This window comes from Spinacia oleracea, chromosome 6 (assembly GCF_020520425.1).
Source record: "Spinacia oleracea cultivar Varoflay chromosome 6, BTI_SOV_V1, whole genome shotgun sequence".
In the NCBI taxonomy this organism is placed as follows: Eukaryota; Viridiplantae; Streptophyta; class Magnoliopsida; order Caryophyllales; family Amaranthaceae; genus Spinacia; species Spinacia oleracea.
The window spans coordinates 44,046,756-44,058,130 of record NC_079492.1 but is presented as its reverse complement, the minus strand read 5'-3'; the positions used below and the strand labels follow the sequence as shown (position 1 = coordinate 44,058,130).

Sequence of the window (11,375 nt, the reverse complement as noted above, 5' to 3'; positions counted from 1 at the left end):
ATTTTTTTCCTTTTAACTGAACAATTGCAGTGCTGAAGAAATTAATGACGATGTGACAATTGCACAGTAGCTAAATTCAATCAACAAATCAATCGAAGCACATAAGTATGTTACTTTACACATCGTAATTTCCTATTATATGCTAATTAGATTTCATAATTTTGTAATGTTTGTAATTTCAATAATAATTAGGGTTTGCGGTCATTATTTAAAATCTTGCCATTTAATACAGTGAAACTAACGAAGAGGAACAGAGAAATGATAATAGCTCAAGTTTAAAGAGCAATGGAGACGAAGAAAGGTAGTTTTTCTCCTAAGCCTAAACTAGAGAAATGTATGTGTAAATTCTTGTGTTAATTATGTTACATAGAATATTTATGTAGAAATGTATGTTATTTAGATTAAAATACATGTTAACATGTTATTTCAGGATTCATGTTTCTGATGTGCTATTCTATTAAAATGATTGTGTTATCTCTGTATCTATGTTATTTATGTATTTTTTTTATGTTATTTATTTTACAGTGCATGTTATTTTTGTACAATGCATATTTAATTTACTTGGTATTTTAAATATCTTACTCTAGTTAAAACCTATGTTACATTTGTTTTACTATATGTTATTTCCATTTAACTGAATGTTATTTAAATCATTTCTTATGTTATTTTATGTTTTATGTAAAACAGATATTCATGTTTCAGGATTCATGCTTAATTTGTGTTACCTATCTCTGTCTCTGTATCTATGTTATTTATGTTGATGAGTGTATTATTTATTTTACATTATGTGTTATCTAATGATACTTGGTATTTTAAATATGTTATTCTAGTTAAAACATGTGTTACATCTATTTTACTGTATGTTATTTCCATTAGACTATAGGTTATTTAAATCATTTCTTATGCTATTTTATGTTTTATGTAAAATAGATATTCATGTTTTAGGATTCATGCTTAATTTGTGTTACCTATCTCTGTATCTATAGGTTATTTATAGAGAACCTGAAAAGAAAATGCCAAAGAAGAGAATTGCTGTCAAAATTTCAAAAGAGGTGGCTGCAGAACGACGGAAGAAAAAGAGACTTGGTGAGCTTGGCCCTATTATCGACGGACCAGTGCGGTGACAAATGAAAAGTCTGGGAAAAGTGATGTACTTGTTAAACCAAAATCTGAAATAGAAAATACAACCAAGAAAAGTAAGGCGGGAGAAACATCATTAAAAGAAAGAGGGGAGGATGCTGATAACAAGAGAGAACATAAAAAACAAAAAAAGGAAGGAAGTGGTGATCAGTTCAGATTTAAAAATTAATGAGAAGGTACAATTGAAGATACCCACAATACAATGGATTGAACTCTTCCAAAAATTGACGGGAAGAGAATACCCGATGAAGCTGAAGAGAAAAGAGAAGCCGCAACAGAAGAAAAAGAAAGAAGTTGTTGATGATGATGAGGAACTAATACCATCATCTTGGACGGTGACAAATGATGAAGATAAGTTGGCTTCGATTCGAGAAATGAGTTCTAAGCAATTTCTCGATCTAAGTCTGACGCGTCACAAAACACAATTTGCTACAAAGATAGTTCAAACTATAATGTTATTTTCATTCAGATTCATGATTTTATATATAATGACTTGTGTCATTTAAATGAATCTATTTTCCAGTTTCCAAATTAATGAACCTATGTTATTTTTTTTGACATGTATGTTTTTTGGTTTACAATTTATGTTACTTTCATTTTTTTTAATGTTATTTTTATGTCTATTGAATATGTTTTACTATAATAAATGTGAAATTGAGCTGGAATGTAATGACATCTTGAAGGTGGAAGTTGAAGATGTGCACATAGTCTATAACTTCCCTGTTGATGGTCAAATAGACATTATCGTAGATGACTTAGACACAGTAGGTGAAGAAGAGAGGTCAAAGTGAGAAATTCCAAGAAGGTTGGAGAAGTTATTTGGGCATTACTTATGCAAGTACATGGCACAAAGAACTGAATGAGAAGTTGGTGGAGGCAGCACTGAACTACTACTGGAAAATCACTTTTATATGTGCTACTGTCAATGCATGTATAAAGTCAACTCCAAACAACCAGGTATGTTATTAATGTAAAATACAATGTTTTGAATTTAACTTCACATGTTACTTATTATTAAAATAACTAACTTACACATAAAAACTATCAGGTCAACTACAATTTTTTATACAGTTGCATGAATCTGGAAAATGGGACAGAGTTGAGATGGTCAGAGTTCGTGTTATCAAGTTTAGTTTCTGCTACGAATGAATGAAAAAATTCTAAAAGTGAAAGGAAGTATTACACTAGACCACTCCCATTTCTAATGGTAATAATATTAACGTTTAGTTATGTTATTATAATAAATAAGTTGTGTTTTTTTTTGGAAGTGCATGGTTATTTACTTAATTATATTGATGATCAACATTTATGTCGCTCTTAGCTTAGGATTTTAGTTCATTTCATTAGCATTTTATTATTATTTTCGCTTAGTTTTATCGTTTTTAGTTCGTTTGTTGCATTTTTGCATTTATCGTTACATTTTCTCGTCTTGCGTATAATTTAGTCGTTTTTGCTCTAAATATACCTTTTGTGCGCATTCTCATTGCGTAAGAGTCATTTTGAGTATTAACGTGTTAATAACGTGTCATTATGCTTGTCGACGAGTTATATGTTTTACGATTTGTAAAATTGTTAAACAAATTAATATTTTGATTTTCGATTATTAATAAATGCTCTACGATTTTCATTGATTTTGCTAGGTGAAGCAATCTACTTAGGCTGCCTACAAAGTGCACGAACAACAAGCACTCACAACAATGCACGAGCTGCCACTGCAGCAGCCTTGTGCTCTCCTTTCTGCCATCACTGCAGCAGCCTTATTGCTCACTTGAGAGCCTTGTCGCAGCTACATAACAGCAGCCCTACACTGAAGGAAATAATGCCCTTGGTCCAAGTATGCATTCTATGTTAAGTCTAATAAGTGCGGTTCAGTATTAATTAACAAGTTAATAATTCAGTGAGATCAAGTGAGCTGAATGCCTAGCTAGAGGCCGCTTCAGTTCAAGTGGAATTAATGATATTAATCCACAGCTTACTCTTGACTGAACCCGTAGGGTCACACAAATAGTACGTAAACGGATCAAGTATTTAATAGCATTAAATACTCCATCTATGGATATTCGGAATCGACGGATCTTGGTTTCAGTGGGAGCTGAGATCGTCACAGGCAAGAAATGAATGCTCCGGAAACGATGATATTGCCGGAAACGGAAATATGGATCGTATCGGAAATATAAATATTATCCAAGTCGTAGATGTTGCCGGAAACGGAAACATGGTACGTATCGGAAAATATTATCGGAAATGGAAATATTGCCGGAATCGGAAATATTGCCGGAAACGGAAATATTGTCAGAATCGGAAATATTATCGGAATCGGAAAATAATTCCGGAAACAGAAATATTAAATATTTGTTCGAAACGGAAATTAATTCCGGAATCGGAAATATTAAATATTGTTCGTATCGGAAATGAATTCCGGAATCGGGAAATTAATCGGAAGCGTATCGTACGAATTAGCATCGGACGAGGCCTGCCGGACGAAGGCCCAGCACGAAGCCGGGCCATCGCCCAGCAAGCCAGCGCGCCACAACGCACCATCCAAGGCTGCGCCAGGCCCACCACAAGGCAGGCCTAGCGCGCGCCAACGCTGCGGCAGCGTGTGGGCCTCGCAGCAATGGGCTGCGAGCTCGCGGGCTGCGCGCGCGCGCATGGCGCCCCTCGTGGGCTGCTGTGCGTGCGTGTGTGTTGGTGTGCTATACGAATCCTAAAGCTATCAGGTTTCGACTAATGATTAAATTCCTAAACCTAAAAGGATGAATTAATTAAATAAGAATTCTATTAGGATTCTAATTTAATTAATTCGTATCCTAATAGGATTACGATTCCCTTTCCATACCTCTATAAATAAAGGCCTAGGGTCATTATTTTATATAGAGTATTCAAATATTCAAAGTGATTTTTGAGAGCAAAAATTCAGTCACACAATTGCCTATAAGTCCCGAAAATTCTAAGTACCTTAAGGGCGATCCTAGTTGGTCAAGCTTAAGGCGGATCCGGACGTGCTGTGGACTATCTACGGAGGGACGACACTTGGAGTCCTAAAGACTTGTTCTTGTTCGGTTCGGGCGCAGCTAGGGAAGGCACGCAACAAAGAGTATGCATCTAAACTATGCTAAATGATTATGTGTAAATAATATGTTTTCCTGGCTTTATGGTTTTTCCGCATGATTTATGAATTGTCATATGTATCATCACCTAACAGTGGTATCACGAGCCTCTTATTATTTTCATAATCTAAATTGCATGAACATGGTTAAAAATTACAAATTTGCAAGAATTAAAAGGGGTGATTAATTTTCGTAATTGTTAATTAATTGCAAATTGCGTTTATTTAATTATACGTACGCAGTTTTTCGGCAGTTTCTTCGTTACTCATCCAAATCGAGTGATTTTTGTGTCAATTCCGCATGTAAAAGGCATTCTAAAATTTTGACAAAAAATGTATTTTTCTGCCGAACCCAGAATTCTCAAATTCGAAGCCTAACTATGACTTTTCGAAGGTTTTAGTTTTTCGAATGCAAAATTTCGTAAATTTAAGATGTTAAATTAAATATTTGCGATTCTTGTTGATAAATCTTGAATTTTTGATTGACCTACTGTATATGTTTAACAAGTTTGAATGCCTAGCCTTGTTAATTATGCAATCTAATTTGTAATTATGATTAATTTGTTGAAAATTGGAATAATTTAGAATTAATTTGATTTTCATAATTAGTTATAATTTAATTAGATACCTATGATTAAAAACCACCATAAAAATTGTAAATTTATGTTAAATTTTAAATTTTTATGACCTAGACTTGAATCCATGTTAATCGGAAATCAATTGAATAATAAATTTTCGATTTTTTCGCCCTAAAATTATGAAATTAATATTATTTATTAATTTGTCATTAAATTTGAATATAAATTTTAAATTTTTATGCGATTCGCTCATATAACTTGCACGCACAAAGCAATGGACGCTACGTGTTACCCTTAAGGGGTGTTGTATAGTGCGGGCATGTGACGACGAGCAAGGGAGCTCATCGCCCATGCGGTACGAATGCAATGAGCAAGGCCATGGTGCACGAGCACAAGGCAGCAGCCCTGCCTTGTGTCGTGGGCTGTGTGCAATGGGCGAATGGGCGAGGGCGAGAGCAAGGCACGAGCAGTCGCGTGTGGGCAGCAAGCGAGTTGCGCCACAGCGCGCACTGCCTCGCGCAAGCGTGCGGAGCCTCGCGCGCAGCGAGCGTAAGCTCGCGTGCCACGAGTGCTGCGCCAAGCATCGATCGCTCGCGCGCATCGAGCGCTACTGTACGTGCGACGAGCGCTGCGCCCAGCGATGGCGTGCGAGTGCTTGTTGTGCGTGCGACGAGCGCTGCGCCCAGCGATGGCGTGCGAGTGCTTGTTGTGCGTGCGACGAGCGCTGCGCCCAGCGATGGCGTGCGGGTGCGTGTTGCGACGTGCGACGAGCGCTGCGCCCAGCGATGGGCTGCGGCAGCATGCTCGTGCGTCGAGCCCTGGCGCGCGCAGCGAGCACCAACTCAAGTGATGCCTTGCGATGGTGAGCAGCAGCGATGCGAGGCAGCGCATGGGCTGCGCGCACAGCTGTGTGCGTGTGGCCCATGGGCGTGCGTTGCGTGGGGTTGTTGCGTTACGATTAGATCGTTTTGAAATTTTAATTTGAAATTTTCAGTTTACGTAATTTTAATTAATTTTAAAATTAATAATTTAAATTATTTTCTTGGATTTTAATTTTGAATATTGTAATTATAATAAATTTTATTTATTCTAATTATTTTACTAAAATTAAAATCATGAATTAATTTAAATACGACTGAAATTAAATTAAATTTTTGGATTCAATTATAAATTTATATGAGCTTTAAATTTTAATTAAATTTGTATGTTTCCGGTTAGACTAGAAATACATTTTTATGTTTAAAATTAGTAAAGCATATGAATTTATTGGTTTAAGTGGGAGCCCTTTTTAGTCATATACTCTTGATTAGGTCTACAAATCCTTAAGGTTAAAACAACTTGATTAGAATTAATAAGGACTGAATAATTTGTAGATTATTGGTGCCCTTGATTAATTGCTGCAAATATTTATGTGATGCATAATGTGTTTTACTAACCAGCTATGTGGGCCATTCATGATAATGAATGGGTGAATGGTATATATTGTATATGTACTGTTTTGCAGGTTATGAAGTGACTAGTATGGCCCAAATAGGATAGAAAATATGGTCTGCGTACCATTAATTTGAATGTAATTGGTCTAAAGTACCAAAGTTGTTTTTCAATTCAACTATGGTCTGCGTACCATCAAATAGTTGTAATTAGTTTTAATTATAGCTTATCCTATTTGAAGAAAATGGTGCCTCCCACGGAGATTTTCAAGACGGACTTTGAAGTTAAAGCTTCAAGATGAAGTCGGGCCATACTAGATCACATTTATCTTATGCATGTTTTAAGTTATTTATTGCTTTTAAATATGTCTTAAAATGCATGAGATCAAAAGCTTGATTATGTTGCATGATTAAGGATTTTAGTTCACTTAAAATCTAACCAACATAGTAAGAGCCATAAGTTCCAAACTTAAAAATTGAGTTAAAAGGTGCCATGCCAAAATATACACTTGCTTGGATATCCTTTACATCAATCTAGTAATAGTTTTCGCTCAGCGAGGTGTTACTTATTGGTCCTAAAGGGGCAAGGTACACAAATAATTGTGAGTACACGTTAGTTTTGGTGAAACTCAACGATATAAGTAAGGAGTCCTTTTATGTCGTGGCAAAATCGATAGGTTTACCTAATAAGTTCTTAGACGTACCTATCAACCAAGAATAATTTCTAGACTATTAGCAAAAGGCTTTTGCTTACCTAAGATGTTTTAGGATTAAGTCGACAAACTGTGCTTAGTTCTTCAATGATTTTAGGGTCTTGGAATCATTTTATTCACACCTGCCGGAACACATAATTCGAATAAAATGCTAATGACTTGTTTAAATTGCATGATTGCTTTCATTTTCAAGTTATTATTCATGATAAATGTTTAGACTTTGCATGCTTCAATGTATGTTTTAATTATTGTTTATAATTAAATATCTTGCACTGCAATAAATCCTTTTAGAAAGGTAACAATAAATTTCCTCGATTGGTAGTGAATCCAAGAACGATTCACGGAAATGAGAGAAAGTGAGCAATTTAAAATGTACGTTTCTTATAGCGACTTTTATGGTTGTTTTCGAACATCAAAGTCGAATGGCAAACCAATTGGTGCTTGTGAATTCAAAATACACTGTAGTTTTGAGATCATAAAGCATTGAGTTTAATACGCTCAGCTTTACCAATGGTTAACAACCTAATATCTTTGTCCATTTAATTCTCGAATGAGTCTAGTCCCTAGACATTCGAATAGATCGATGCTTAGAGAACTTTAGAAGCTTCTGGTAAGATCATCTAGTTGAAACTTAATATTCAACATAAATTAAATGGTAAGAACCTTGTTGGGGTGACATTGGACATGTCTAACAAAGTATAAAAGTCAACACTAAGGAATTCAATTCTTAAGACTATAAGAAAGGGTACAAGAAATAGGAAAATGAGGAACAAATGAAAGGAATTTACGATTCCGTTTCTACCTATAAGTTTATGTTTAAAGAGAAGTGACCTAGCAATCAAACTTCCTTGGTATCATATACCGCTTGAGGTTCTTACTTCGGTAATAACTCAAACAATGGAAGCTAGGATACACTAATGACCTACAAGTGGGAAATGAAGCATGGCAATGCTACATTAGTTGTAGGGTCATCTAGTTTGTTTTAAGTCCTTTCAAAGGCTGGAACTTAATGGCTATTTTGTTCCATAATCAACATACCTAAATTTCTGTTTTCAAACACAGAAAGACTCACATTCAAGAAAAACAAAAACAATGTTTGTTTGTTTATTTGAATGAAATGGTCAATTACAGGTTGAGTCAATATGGTTGATTAAAACAAACAACTCTTTAAAGAACTTTACTAGGTTCAAATCAACCCCTTGATTTGAGTTCCACTAATCTTTGGCATTGTTGCTTAGACCATATCAACAAGTTAACATTCAAAAGCTCTATTTTGATGGACTTTTGAAAGTTGATTGATTTCTAGATCATTTTAAGACAACTAGTCTTACTTGTTGAAAGTAACAAAAGATATGAACTATTGTTAGAACGCCTAGACAATAGAGTTCAAAGCTAAAGAAAGATTTTATGACTTTATTATTTCACATGGATTTGAGTGAATATAGGTTTATTTACTCAAATGTGATATAAGTTGAATCTGTTTGGCTAGTTCAAAGATTCAAAAGTATAAAATCCACTTGGCAAGAAATCATAAAGATCAAGGTTAGATCATGTTGATGATTACTTGAGACCAAATATGATCATCAATGATTGTGTGTTGTAATTTCACAATCTAGGTCCATAAGATATGGCATATCTTAGTTGGAATAATCGAAGTCAATTAGTACTTGATTCGATTAATGATGAATCATAAAGACTTTTCCTATAATTTCTAAAACAAAATGCTCAACTACCACCAAACTAAACCAAATTCGTCAAAGCTATTGAAAAGTAATTTCAGAATAACTTTTCATAAAATATATCTAAAGAGTTCCTAAACTCAGTAGGAGCTTAGTGTTTGTTATTCAACAAACTAAGGCCCCAAGTATAGATATATGTTTCATTGTGATTTATTCAAATGAGACACAAGGGTATTGTTTCTACCACGAATTTTTGAGAACATAATGTTTGTTTGCTCGAAATGATGTCCTTTTGGAGATTCATTTCCAAAATGACAAGTGGGAGAAAATAGACCTCGAAAGTCTTCGAGGCGAACAACAAACATAGACGGACATTCCGGAGGATTTTCGAAGTTCTTTAGAAAATCCGAACACGTATTCTTTAAGGACTTTAGAAGTGGCTTTAAAGAATAGACATCAAATAGACCTCGAAAGTCTTCGAGGCGAACAACAAACTTAGACGGACATTCCGGAGGATTTTCGAAGTTCTTTAGAAAATCCGAACACGTATTCTTTAAGGACTTTAGAAGTGGCTTTAAAGAATAGACATCTCTTAGAAGACTTTACAAGTGCTTCAAGGAGAACAGAATATTCAAAGGACTTTCAAGTGGCTATTGATATTCTATTGTTTGATGTTCTATACCCATGTAGGCATAGAGTTCAAGTCACTGAAACTGTGAGATTCTTCTATTAGATAGTGAAGAAACATGGAGTTCAGGTCACTGAAACTATGCAATTCTTCTATTAGATAGTGAAGAAACCTACAACTTGCAGTCAAACTATTATCATGTAGATTAATGAGTTTGTGACTTGTAAGAAAGCTATGACGAAACCCAGATTCCCTAAAATGGTTAGAGGCCATATATAGACTCAAATGTTTTAAATGGTTAGAGGCCATAAAACATACTCAATGTTTTGATGACAAAATTGGAATTTTGTTGATTTGCAAAAATAGTTTCACACCTATTGGTTGCAAGTTAGTTTTAAAGATAAAAACAATCAAACATGGAATTGTGTTCACACACAAAGCTAGATTAGTTGCTAAAGGTTACAAGCAAATTCATGGTGTGAATTGTGTTGAAACCTCATGCATAATCGTAATGCTCAAGTCTATAATTCAAGCAATGATTGCATATTAGTACATATAGCAATTGGATGACAAAACGTATTCCTCAATCAAATGTTGGAATAAACTATGTACATGGTATGTCATAGGATTTATAGATCCAAATAAATGCTTGAAAGAGAAAGCTAGCTTATAAAATCTAAGTACAGATTTAAGCAAGCAATTGGGAATTGGAATTATATTTTAATGAAGCTAATAAGTATTTTAGTTTCATAAAATATACATAATTCTTATAGATATATAAGAAGTTTAGTGGGAGTACATAAAAACTTAATTGGTCCTATGTGTATCACACACATATCTCTCTATTGTAAAATAACATTCAAATGCTAATGACTTAGATTTGAGATTATTCATCAATGATGGACCATGGCGAAACTTAGTACATACTGGGTATTAAGATCTATTTACAAAGATCTTATGATATTGTTTTGGATTAAGTAATGGCATTTACTAAATCAAACACGAAAGTCTCCATTGGAGATATTCGACCCATGTGAATAAATCTAAGTAAAGGATGTTTGAACTATGTATAAGCATTTACTAAGTTAAACATCAAAGAGTCTAAATGAGATTCTTAACCTATATTATATGTCAAAGAATTTAGCTGAATTTAGTATCTACTGAAACTAGATAAGCTAAAGTTACATGAATAGAATTCAATTGGGAATTATTCTGCAAAAGAATTTATCATGTATGATATAATATGAGGATCGCCAAAAACGTATCGTATGACTTTAGGCATGACGAACATATACCAATCTCTATTGATCTAAGTGAAGATCAACTAGATTGAGATCAAGAATACTTATGGAACTTGAAAAGGTACATAGGAATAGTTCTTGATTCAAGGAAATAAAGATATGCTAAATATTGATGCTACACGCATAAACACTGGCAAAGGATCAAGCAAGACCCTTTGGAGTTAACCATTGATAAGGACGAGCTATAGAGCATCGTGTTTTGAAATGGCATCATGGATTGGAGACCATGAGTTGTTGCGTGGGATATTGAAATATTAATTTCTATGTTCTAAGATACAGCTGGAAAGTATTCCACATATCTTTGAACTGCTTGGATAAGCAAATCCAAACAAAGCATCACTAGCAACCTATACAGTTGAAGTAAAAGTAATTATTGCCGAAGAAGCAATGAAACAGGGTTGTTTAAGTTAAAGAGTTCTTCACTGAACTTGGGTAGATCACATGTCTGTTGACTTAATAGTTCTTCATTGCAAAATGCGTAGAACCACTATTGTAGCAAGAAAGACTAGATCACAAAATAAACATACTCAAAAGTTCTTATCATCATATCTCGAAGAACATTCGATGAAAAGGATGTTAAGATTGGCAAAGCGTGATAACTAAACCTATGCAACAAGTGAGAAGCAACACTCACGTTGTAGCACTGGAAATCAAGCATAGCTTTGAATTCCATGAACTGTTTTAAAGATGGGTTTGAGGCCCATGGTTGTAAAACATTGGGGTTGAACATTTATCATATATGAAATGTATTTTCATATTCCATTTAATCTTGGTTTAGTATTAAATGATGAGTCCCT

The 11,375-nt window shown here is 34.4% G+C and overlaps 1 long non-coding RNA gene across 1 annotated transcript; it reads left to right on the top strand.

The window, feature by feature from the left end:
* Positions 1-1,676, top strand: LOC130462473 (uncharacterized). Its single transcript, XR_008922703.1, has 3 exons — positions 1-105; positions 233-301; positions 987-1,676. It is a non-coding gene; the product is annotated as an uncharacterized lncRNA (long non-coding RNA).
* The last annotated feature ends 9,699 nt before the right edge of the window (positions 1,677-11,375 follow it).